The following is a 12,248-nucleotide window of genomic DNA, read 5'->3' on the forward strand; positions in this document are numbered from 1 at the left end:
AAAACAAGTACTAGCCTCCATCTTCAACTCTGACACCAAACTAATCCTCATCCTAAAATCTGTCTTAATCCCAATAGTGCTTTCCAGACCCATACTCTAACCTTGACCTTTACAGAGACTAATTAATCTCACTCTGACCCCATTACTGGCCAAGTCAAATCAAACTCTAAGCCAAGTTCTAATCCCAGTATTACCCCAAATGCAACCACAATCCAGATATTATTCACCAAAGTCTCTTCCTCCAATGAGGCCCTACTTCTTGGGGTGGAGTTATAATACCCCCACTAGTTCTTCTAACCTCTAAGTTACCTTCTAGCCTCTAACCCCCTAGTATTTCTGGATTGGTCAGGTGTGCAATTTACCCCTAACCTCCCTGTATAGTAAGAACCTGGGGAAAGCAATACACATAGGTTCAAGTACAATTACCTGCCCAGCCTTTGTGGAACACAGTAAGGCATATACACATTATTTGTCTAACTTAAAAACGTAGCTGTTATTTCTCAATTCTGATTTCATGTTCAGTGCCCCAGTACACTTTGTACAAAGTAAGTGTTTAATAAATATTTATCACATAGTGAAAAAAAAAATTAGCTAATTAGCTAGCTGCTCATGTCCAACTCCTCACTATTCCCACTGCTGCAACCTAGTCTAAGCCAACATCATTTCTCACCTAGTTTACAGTATTAGTCTCTTTAATTGGTTTCCCTTATTCTACCAGGCATCCTCAAACCACGGCTGGCGGGCCACATGCCACCCGCCTAGGATATTTATCTGGCCCGCCTGGTGTTTTTGCCACAGCTGCCTGTTCTGCTTAGCAGCCGACTTGTCCCGGGCCCACAGTGCGCACTCTCCAATGGTCTGAGGGACAGTGAACTGGCCCCCTGTTTAAAGAGTTTGAGGACCCCTGTTGCCATCTCCACCTCCACCCCAACAGGCTATTCTCAATACTGCAATCAGGGTAATCCTATTAAAACATGTCAAGTCACATCACACCTCTGCCTGAACCCTCTGATGATTTCCCACTGCTCTTAGAAAAAATCCTAACTGTAATATGGCCTACAAGGTCCTGAAAGATCTAGATCTTTCTAACCTGATCTCTTAACACCTTGTGCTCACTCCATTCCAGTCACCTTGTTCCTGTCATTCCTCAAATAAGCCAAAGTTTGTTTCTACCCCAAAGCCCTGATAGTGCCAGGAATGTTCTTTCCCTATATTATCCACATGGCTTGTTGCTCCCACTCTCCTTCCAGGTCTTTATTCAAAATCATCCTCTCATATGAAGGAAAAGGCCCTCCTTTTCTAGACACTCTAAAATTTCAACCCTACTGCCACTAGCTTTACATCTCCCCCTTTCCTGCCTTTTCTCTTTAGCATTTAGCAATGTCTAACATATTATTAATACATCTATTTACATAATGTAAATATGTAAACCAATAGAATTCCCCCAATAGAATGTAAACTCTGTGAAGGAAAGAATATTTAACTATTCTGTTCATTGCTCTATCCCAAGCACTTAGACAACAAATATTTGCTGAAAGAAATCCAAAAGGTATCCACAGGTCACTCCTAGGAAAAAATAAAAATAAAAAAACAAACAAACAAAAAAAAAAAAAAAAAAAAAGGTCATCCATCTCTAACCCCAGCCCCAAATGACTGGCCTCTTGCCTCCATAATCAAGTAGCACCAAGCATTTCCAATTAATGTACTCCCTCTGCTGAAAACATCATCATCTTGCATGGATCACCATACTGAGTCCCACACAGTCCCTCCTCCTACAGCCACCATAACAATCAAGCTCAGACCCCTTATTATCCTTGTGTTCCCCATGGTCCATACACCTGAAGACCATCTGCACCAGAAGTGCCCATGAGGTCAGATCTCTCACTGTGCTTCATTCAGCATTCCAGGTTTCCCAGCACTATACCCTGGGACGCCTCCAGAGTCAGTCTTCCCTATACTGACACACAGTCAATCCCTCCTGACCAAGCCCACAGCACCCATCCTGGCCCCCACCATCTCCTTCTGGAATGCTGTTATCAACTAAAGTTGGAATGATTCTTAAAGTTCAATTTGCTTCATGTGCTGCCCATCCATAGCACCTCAGCTTGAATGTGTCCAATGAGGGAAAACCCACCACTCTGTCAATCAACTCATCAGAAAGTCTAGCTCCATAGAGTCCTACCCAAACTGACCCACGTCTGGGGAATTTCCATTTCTATCCATTTGTCTTACTTTTCCTCCAGTCTAGTTGCTACAGGAAAGCCTTATTCTATCTCCCTATGAGAACCCATCTGATGGCTGGAAGCTGAACAGCCCCAGTTCTTTTGACTTTTGCCCCTAGAATATGGCCTGCAGACTTCTGGCCATCCTGATATCACTCCCTTGGAGGTTCCCAGAGGTCAGACCCAGAGCAGAATACATGCTCCCCCAAGGACCACAACTTGAGCAGGACCACAACTTCCCCCAAGTCACAATCTGAACTCCATGCCTGTCACCTCACATGCTCTCTGAGGCAGTCTTTACACAGTACAGAGACAAATACAAAAGAATGCTCATTTCACTATTGCTGAGAATAGTGAAAAACCTAAGGGAGCTTAAAGTTTTATCAATTAGGTGGTGATTAAATCATGGTGCATTCTAACAATGAAATGCTGAATTGCAGCTAATAAATAAGGCAGAACTATACTGGTATAATATGAAAAAAATAAAGTTGTAAAAAATGCTGAGTATGACTCCATTTGAAACTTCAATTGTATGTGTCTAAATGTATATATAATAGATTTTTTACTCCCTTTTGGAGCCCTGAGCTGCCACAAAAGGAGTTCAGGTTCTCAAAATAAAATAAAAATTTAAAAAAAAAAAAAAAAAAAAAAATAGATTTTTTTTTTTTTGAGACAGAGTCTCACTCTGTTGCCTGAGCTAGAGTGCCGTGGCATCTTGAAAGCTCACTGTAAGTAACCTCAAACTCCTGGGCTCAAGCAATCCTTCTGCCTCAGCCTTCCGAGTAGCTTGGATTACAGGCATGTGCCACCATGCTCGGCTAATTTTTTCTATATATTTTTGCGGACCAATTAATTTCTATATTTAGTAGAGATGGGGTCTCACTCTGGCTCAGGCTGGTTTAGAACTCCTGACCTTGAGTGATCCGCCCACCCTTGGCCTTCCAGAGTACTAGGATTAAGGCGTGAGCCACCACGCCCGGCCTATAATAGATTTTAATATGTACATAAAATATACACACAAAAATATGGCAGCTACACCAAATAAATGTGGTTTTAGGTAGCTTGAAGGAGCGGAAAGGTGAAAATGTTATTAACTCTATATACTTCTGTATTGTTTCAATATTTGACACTATTTTTTTTTTTAAGACAGAGTCTCCATCTGTTGCCTGGGCGAGAATGCCATGGTGTCAGCCTAGCTCACAGCAACCTCAAACTCCTGGGCTCAAGCAATCCTTCTGCCTCAGCCTCCCGAGTAGCTGGGACTACAGGCATGCGCCACCATGCCCGGCTAATTTTTTCTATATATATTTTTAGTTGGCCAATTAATTTCTTTTTATTTTTAGTAGAGACGGGGTCTCACTCTTGCTCAGGCTGGTTTTGAACTCCTGACCTTGAGCGATCCGCCTGCCTTGGCCTCTCAAAGTGCTAGGATTACGGGCATGAGCCACCCCGCCCGGCCTATTTTGTAATTTTTTTTTTTTTTTTTTTGAGACAGAGTCTGGCTTTGTTGCCCAGGCTAGAGTGAGTGCTGTGGCGTCAGTCTAGCTCACAGCAACCTCAGACTCCTGGGTTCAAGCAATCTTTCTGTCTCAGCCTCCTGAGTAGCTGGGACTACAGGCATGCGCCACCATGCCTGACTAATTTTTTCTCTATATATTAGTTGGCCAATTAATTTCTTTCTATTTATAGTAGAGACAGGGTCTTGCTCTTGCTCAGGCTGGTCTCGAACTCCTGAGCTCAAACAATCCACCCACCTTGGCCTTCCAGAGAGCTAGGATTACAGGCGTGAGCCACCGCGCCCGGCCCTATTTTGTATTTTTTAAAGGGGCTCATTAGCTCCCCCCATAAACACCTCAAGTTCTCTTGACTACTTATTCTAAGCACAAAGCTGCTACTTCCAGTTCAACAAGCCCTACCTAACTTTAGGCCTTATTAAAAGTCTCTTGCCTCCTCCCTGGTTTCTCCTTCCTACTCCTGCGCCACCTAGTCATCCCTGATGCCAGCTTCCAGAGATTCCGTCCTAATTATTAATAGAAGCCCTGTATAGCTGCCCATGGCCCTTAGGTCCACAGCCAAACTCCCCAGCAGGGCCACTTTGTTACACAACTCCAGTAGGCATATCTGCACAGAATTTGGTCATTGTACAATATGGTAACCCTGCATCCCTAGTTCAACCTTCAAAGCCCTTACCAGTCTGCCACCAGCTCTACCTTCTGCTACTTACCCACCCATCCAACTAGTCATCCAAAGTGAGTTTTTTTTTTTTTTTTTTTTTTTTTGAGACAGAGTCTCGCTCTGTTGCCTGGGCTAGAGTGCCATGGCATCAACCTCGCTCACAGCAACCTCAAATTCCTGGGCTCAAGTGATCTTCCTGCCTCAGCAGCTGCCCAAGTAGCTGGTACTACAGGAGCGTGCCAGGATGCCTGGCTAATTTTTCTGTGTTTAGTAGAGATGGGTTCTCAGTTTTGCTGAGGCTGGTCTCAAACTCCTGATCTCAAATGATTCTCCCACCTTGGCCTCCCAGAATGCCAGGATTACAGGCATGAGCCACAACGCCCGGCCCAAAGTGACTTCTCGTTCATCAGACACACACACATGCTGTACCTCTGACTTTCCTGCCTAGCAAATGTCTTGTCATCTAAGGTTCTAGTATAACATTATTCCTTTATGAAGCCTTGTCCACCTTTCACAGGTAGAATTTTCTTATCTCTCATCTGGATGACTGCATTGGTTTTCTAATCAGTGTTTCTGCAACCACAAACATATATTTGTGTTTATTAGCCGAAGAGAAACCAAATCATGTCAGTTGGTCTACTTAAAATTCTGGAAAGGCTTCCCAAAACACTCCAAATAAAATGCAAAGTTCTTACCATGGTCTATAAGGCCCTGCAAGACCTGACCCTTGCCTACTAATAATCTAGTTACCCAAGTATGCTCCAGCCAGGTTGGCCCTTCTGATCCTTTGTCTGGTTTGTATTTCCATATCTTCAGTACCTACAATAGGGCAGGTATTGTAGGTACTTTGTAAATATTTAGTGACTGACTTAATAATGAAACCACATCACAATTTTGACTTTTGTCTGTCTACCCCAGCAAACTATGGGGTCCTTGGAACTAGGGCTGGCACCATCTCTATATTGGTAGTACTAGTGGTTAGTATATAATTGGTACTCCTAACCATTTGCTGAACAGTGTGTGTTTTTGCTCAACTCACATTTCAGGCCTTTTTCATTTAAACTCATGTCCAGCAGTAAATCTTCCCTATCCTGATCTTGTACAGTTGAGCTTTAAAATTTAAATGCAGGACTTCTACAACTCCATGTTAAATGACAAGTCAATTTAAAAATGGACAAAAGATTTGATCAGACATTTCATAAAGAAAAATATATGATTCAGAAATAAGCAAATGAAGTGATTCACAGCATCAGTCATCAGGGAAATGAAAAATAAAACCACAAGGAGATACTGTTACATACCGACAACAATGGCTAAAAGTAAAGACTGACAATGCCAAATGTTGACAACGATGTGGAACTCTCATACATTGTTAGTGAAAGCATTCAGTGTACCACTTTGGAAAACAGTCTGGCAGCTTATCAGAAAACCAAACATATACCTAGCCCCAAAACAATCCACTGCTAGGTTTTTATCCAAAAGAAATGAAAACATTATGTCCACAAAGATTTGTACAAGAATGTTCATAGCAGCTTTATTCACAATAGCCAAAACCTTGAAACAGCCTAGGTGTTCATAACTATGAGAATGAATAAATTGTGATGTTTATGGAAAACTATTCAGCAAGAAAAACAGAAACTATTAATATCTGTAATATGGATAAATCTGAAGGATAAAATAGATTCCACTTATGAAATTTTAGAACAGGAAAAACTAATTGATGATGAAAATATTCAGAACAGTGGTTGTCTTCCTTCCTCTCCCAAGGGGAGGGTCAGGTATTAACTGTGAAGAAAAGAACTCTAGGCAGGAAAGGAAGACTTCTTCAGCATGATAGGAACATGGGTCACAGGACTACGTACATTTGTCACTTTAAAGGTACAATTACGATGTATAGATCTGATTGTAAAATTTTACAAGGAAAAAAAACTAACCCATAAGCAAATATTGCACTCAAGTTAAGGCATATTAAATAAAATGTTTAGGGGTAAAGTATACTGATTCCTGCAACTTCTTTGAAATGCACACACACAAAAAAATGGATTATTGGTCAGATACGTGGTATAACAAAGGAACATTTAACCTGTAGAATCTAAACAGTGGTTATATATAATCTCAATTTGCTGCATACTGAAAGTTTTCATAAAAAATTTTTGGGGAAATTTTAAATGAAGGACTAAAGGACATCCTTTTGTGAACAAGAAAACTTTAGGAGTGATTACCTGGGGTGGTGAGAGTATAGGCAATAATTAGAACTGCTGCCTTCTCACTCCACAACTTATTTTCAGAGCCCCTAGAGAGATGCTTTTGGTCTGGGCCAAACACATGCAGTGAGCCAGGAGCATCTGCCTATGCTAGGACCTGGGCCATTCTTTCTTAATCATTACAACACTTTTTCCCGAATACATGCTTTTTCAGCTTCTTTTCTGAACCCAGACTCAAACCCCAACCATACTGTTGTAGGCTCAATTGTGCCTCAGTAGCATATGGGGCCAGACTCTCACTGAAGTGATGCTATTAACATGGCCTGGCCTCTATTCTGAGAGGTCAGAGCCTCCTTTGTAATCACCCTGTTTAGTTTTTCACAGATCCCCTTTCTCTTCTTTCTCATTAGAATTGGCAACTCTTTATAAAAAAATCTTTGCAATGTGTAGTTTTCTATCCTTGCAGCCATATTCCCTTTGGATAACCTATAATCCACGAGATTATTAGTCTCTTCCAAATCCTATTTATCTCCTTTGAAATCTACCTCTGCTTGGAAATTTGCGATTAAAACTGGTTTGTCATTCTTCTCTCCTCCCTCTCTTGAACAGCTACATACTTTAAACTAGACTCATTTAGTGCCATTATAATTAACCCCATGGGACTTTCAACCTCTTTTTTTGGACCAAAATTTTACAAAACCATATTAAATATCACATTTAAGCGAGTAAATATATAGAAGTCATGAATTTTTTTTTTTTTGAGACAAGTCTCATTTTGTTACCCAGGCTAGAGTGAGTGCCGTGGTGTCAGCCTAGCTCACAGTGACCTCAAACTCCAGGGCTCAAGCAATCCTTCTGCCTCAGCCTCCCGAGTAGCTGGGACTACAGGCATGTGCCACCATGCCCGGCTAATTTTTTCTATATATATTAGTTGGCCAATTAATTTCTTTCTATTAATAGTAGAGATGGGGTCTCACTCTTGCTCAGGCTGGTTTCGATCTCCCGACCTCGAGCAATCCACCTGCCTTGGCCTCCCAGAGTGCTAGGAAAACAGGCGTGAGCCACCGCACCCGGCCTAAGTCATGAATTTTATCATTTAATTTTTGTAAGAGAGGTCTAATACTTGACAGATCTCTGTGCACTCTTTTGTCAACCAGCATATCTTACCTGCATGTCCAATACTGTCTAACTGGCCTTGCCATTTCCACTCAGTACCCTTCTATCTGTTCTCTATGTCTAAGTCAGAGATATTTGTTGGATTGCCTCCAATCCAACAAAACCTGTTTCTCATAATCTTATCAAAATGTATAACTTGCTTATTATATATTTTCCCTACTAGACTAAAATTCAACAAAGGGAGGGACCACATCAGCCATGTTCCCATTCCAGTGACTAGCACATAATAGGTGCTATATTGAAATCCATTGAATGAATGCTAGCAAAGAAGTGATAACCCAAGGATCCTCAGAAATAACCCAAATCTAGCCCTGACCTGCTGCTGAAGCCATCAAAGGAGAGTGAGCACTTAGGAACATCCAACACAAAATATCAGCTTGTTATCTCTGTATGCCCCCACTATTCTCACCTTTCCATTTGGAGTCGGGAATTGCAAATGGAAACAGCCAAGTATATAGCACCAACCTTTTCTGCCTATGCTTTCTACCACTTGGGATTCTCATTCTCTTCCACTTCCCCTTGTTTGTTTTACTCCCACTGCCAACCTCAAAGTGCCCTGGCAGGGCACATTCTCTCATTGTCCCTTAAATAAGCCATACTTATTCTCATTTTTATAACTTAAAATTCACAAAATGTCAGAAATAAAAAGGAACTGAGTGATCATCTAATCCAAGTCCCGGAATCTGAGGAAGATATGATTTGGCTACAGCCACATATGTGGCTAGTGTTATGAGGACTAGAGCTCAAATACACCGACTCCTACCTGCTCTAGAACTTTAGACTACAGTTACACTCTTCTCTCCTGAAGTGCCTCCCTTCTTATATTAAATAGCAATCTGATACAGTGGGCCCAAGTATGGGTTCTGCAGTGATGTGACCAGGCTCCAATTACTGCCCCTACTCCTTCCTAGGCAGAATGTGATACTACTACCAGATTAATGTCCTATCTATGTAACTTGGCCACAAAATACTTAAGCTTACTAAACCTCAGGAGTAAAGTAGGGGATATAATTTCTTTTTGAAGATTAATGCAAATAATGTATGCAAGGTGCTTAGTACAGAGTCTGGAACTATTATGACTATGTGTTAGCTACTACTATCATCATTCTTCCAGCCTAGCTCACATATGCCCTTTTCATGATCTTTCCAGCACGCAATTTCTTACTCTGGGCCACTATACTCAATCCATACCACACAACTGCATTCTGTCAGTGTTTCTCCAGCTTCTTACCTGTCAATTAAGTGACAAAATTCTTCAGAATAAATGCTGCTTCAGCACCTCCTGCCATACAGCACAGACCTATGTACATGATTGGAATTCAAAACACACAATCCAAGTTTGCTACGGTATGCTGGAGCAGGCTTGTGTATGACTTGCAAGAGACAACTATTAAATATTAAGGAACTTTGTAAGAGGTAGCCTTGGTAAGTTTTAAACTTCAGAAACTGGGCAAATACTAAAAGTCAGGACTTTCTTCCTCCGGCCAGCCAGTTTACCAGGATACCACTGTTGACAGGGAATCACAGTCTCTGCTAATAGGGAGTAACTTGACCTTCATTTTCTATGGCATCCTCTCTCCTGCCTTGGGAGGTTCTAACTCTGCTGTTCATAAAGCTGAGAACAGATCTTCTCTCCTGTGTCCAGTGAGATCCAATGCAGTGCCAGAGGAACTGAAATTCATTCATCAGGGCTTACACTGCCCTCTTCTACTCCCAAAGGCTTAACCAGGAAAGGAATTAACCTGTAATTCCCATTTCCTTTTATCCACCTTAGGTAATGGACACAGAAGTTGCAGAGAGGCCGTGAGGAGGAGGAACAAAGGAATTAAGTGTCTGGGTGGCAGGTTCACTCCTTTAACAAACCAAAGTCATGCTCATACTCCTATCGCCCACCTTCGCATGCTGGCGCAGCTCAGAGATGCTGGATCAAGTCTTTTATTTTTGAGACAGTCTCACTTTGTTGCCCAGGCTAGAGTGAGTGCCATGGTGTCAGCCTAGCTCACAGCAACCTCAAACTCCTGGGCTCAAGCAATCCGGTTACCTCAGCCTCCCGAGTAGCTGGGACTATAGGCATGCGCCATCATGCCCGGCTGATTTTTTCTATATATATTAGTTGGCTAATTACTTTCTATTTATAGTAGAGACGGGGTCTGGCTCTTGCTCAGGCTGGTTTCGAACTCCTGACCGAGCAATCCGCCTGCCTCAGCCTCCCAGAGTGCTAGTTTTACAGGCATGAGCCACCGCGCCCAGCCTGGATCAAGTCTTTTTTTTTTTTTTTGAGACAGAGTCTCGCTTTGTTGCCCAGGCTAGGGTGAGTGCCGTGGCATCAGCCTAGATCAAGCAAACTCAAACTCCTGGCCTCAAGCAATCCTCCTGCCTCAGCCTCCCAAGTAGCTGGGACTACAGGCATGTGCCACCATGCCCGGCTAATTTTTTCTATATATATTAGTTGGCCAATTAATTTCTTTCTATTTATAGTAGAGATGGGGTCTGGCTCTTGCTCAGGCTGGTTTCGAACTCTTGACCTAAGCAATCCACCCGCCTCGGCCTCCCAGAGTGCTAGGATTACAGGCGTGAGCCACCGCGCCCAGCCTAGTCTTGAAAGTCAATAAGGAAATCCTCCATAGGTTCCCAAAGAGGGAACACCATCCACTGAATACTTTTTTTCCCATTAAAGTTAAAAAGACAAACTATGCCCATCGCCACTATTCTTCCTTCTCGGCCTCAGAGGGACATGGAGATGGTAGACAAGTTTTCTTATCCCTGCTTCTCCCTCTAACTCAGGGATTTTCCAAATTCAAGTCAGCAGTCCCAAGGACATCCTTCATAGGTCACAAACAAGCAAAAACGCAAATCCTTACTGTAAAACTACACATTCTTTATATTCATTCATGTATATGACAAAGGGCTACTAAGATGGTGTAAGCTGAAATTTCAAACAACAAATTTGGTTTAGACTCATATACTACTAAGAAAGAGCTGCCACAAAGTATCTGGCCACACTGCAAAGCTTAAAATGTGCATGTGCACACAAAAAGTGAAAAGTGGGAAAATATGGCAAAGAAAATGGCTACAGCGTTTCCCATCCGGCTGTACTGGGTAAAGGTCAAAAATATATGGAAGCCACTAATCCAGCTCCAACATCCCCAAAGACTTATTCCAAAGTTTAACAAACCTAACCTGTGCTCAACTCTTCAAAGAGAACTTAGCTTGACAGAATTGGATATGCGGAGGGAAACAAACTGAGGAACACTTAGTCTTCAAGCAGGACAGGAGTGTATCGGAGTGGGAATTTGTCTTTGCCTAAGCCTCTACCTGCCTACTTCAAAGTAAGTTCGGGTTCTACTTTGTAACCATGAGCTTGACTATGGAGGATGAGCAGCTTTACAAACAGTAACGTTGTCTGCCTCTCCACACTACACTTGGGAGTTGGGAAACTGAAAAAACCCTGAACAGGGCAGTAGTCCCTGCTCTAGCAGGCTCAGGAGCCATGATAGAAGACTGCTGGCAGTGGCTACCCACATTTTCCCCAAAAGTCAGAAAGAGGCGGGGAACAGAGGGGCTCTACCTCTGGAGTCGCGCAGGCATGTGATTTTAAAAACCTCTGCCCACCCCTTACTATCAATGAGACTTTGAACAAGTTGTTTCTCTTTGCCTGGATTACCCCACCTATCAAGTGAGGATAATTAATAATGCCAATTTTATAACGGTATTATTGTATTAACTGAGGCCAACCATGGAAACTGTCCCATGCCTGGCTAAAGTAAGTGCGCCGTGCGTCAACTGCTCCTTTTAGTGCTGACAAATGGGCAACTGTACCTTTTGGGTCCTTTGCAGAGTCATTAACTCCTTTTTGATCAATGGGACACCCAGGAAGAATGTCTCTGAACTTCTAGCTCCAGATGACCGAACTAGCAGGACAAGGACAGCCCCCAAAAGGGGAAATGAAGACCATGAAGCTCTCAAGCTGCAGTGTGGGACCATTTCCACACTAGACCACTCACACAGTAGAGCAGGAGCTAAATCAAAATTTGAAGTTCCACCCCTGGTCTCTCTTTAAGGTCCAAGCTTGCCAGATTTCCAGAAATACAAGAATGGCTAGGTTCATCAAGAAGCTTAAAACTGAATATAAGATTATCTAGTTTAATCCCATTTTGTAGAGGAAACTTTGAGGCCAGAGAGAAATGATTTTGCTGAGTCACAGTAACTGATAGAACTATGATGATTCCCTGAGAATGTGATTTGTATATCCATTATATTTTAGCAATAGTTCACATTTTGTAATCGAGTCTAATCTGAAGTCCACCTGGCCAATAAGAGTAGTGAGGTTCATATGGCCTATCCCCATGACCTATACTGACCAGCCTTGCACACACATGGAAAATAATTCTCTTGTCTGACTGCAGGGGCAGGAAGAGAGGAAATGTTGGACTCCACATTTACAAGATTTCATCAAAGTAATAAATTTTAA

At 42.3% G+C, this 12,248-nt stretch overlaps 1 protein-coding gene across 7 annotated transcripts in view; it reads right to left on the reverse strand.

Annotated features, from left to right (window-relative positions):
• The window catches only part of CPNE1 (copine 1), a 37,542-nt gene that overhangs the window by 5,924 nt on the left and 19,370 nt on the right, over positions 1–12,248 (reverse strand). The gene's annotated exons all lie outside the window — the stretch shown is intronic.

This window comes from Microcebus murinus, chromosome 16, assembly GCF_040939455.1.
Source record: "Microcebus murinus isolate Inina chromosome 16, M.murinus_Inina_mat1.0, whole genome shotgun sequence".
NCBI lineage: Eukaryota > Metazoa > Chordata > Mammalia > Primates > Cheirogaleidae > Microcebus > Microcebus murinus.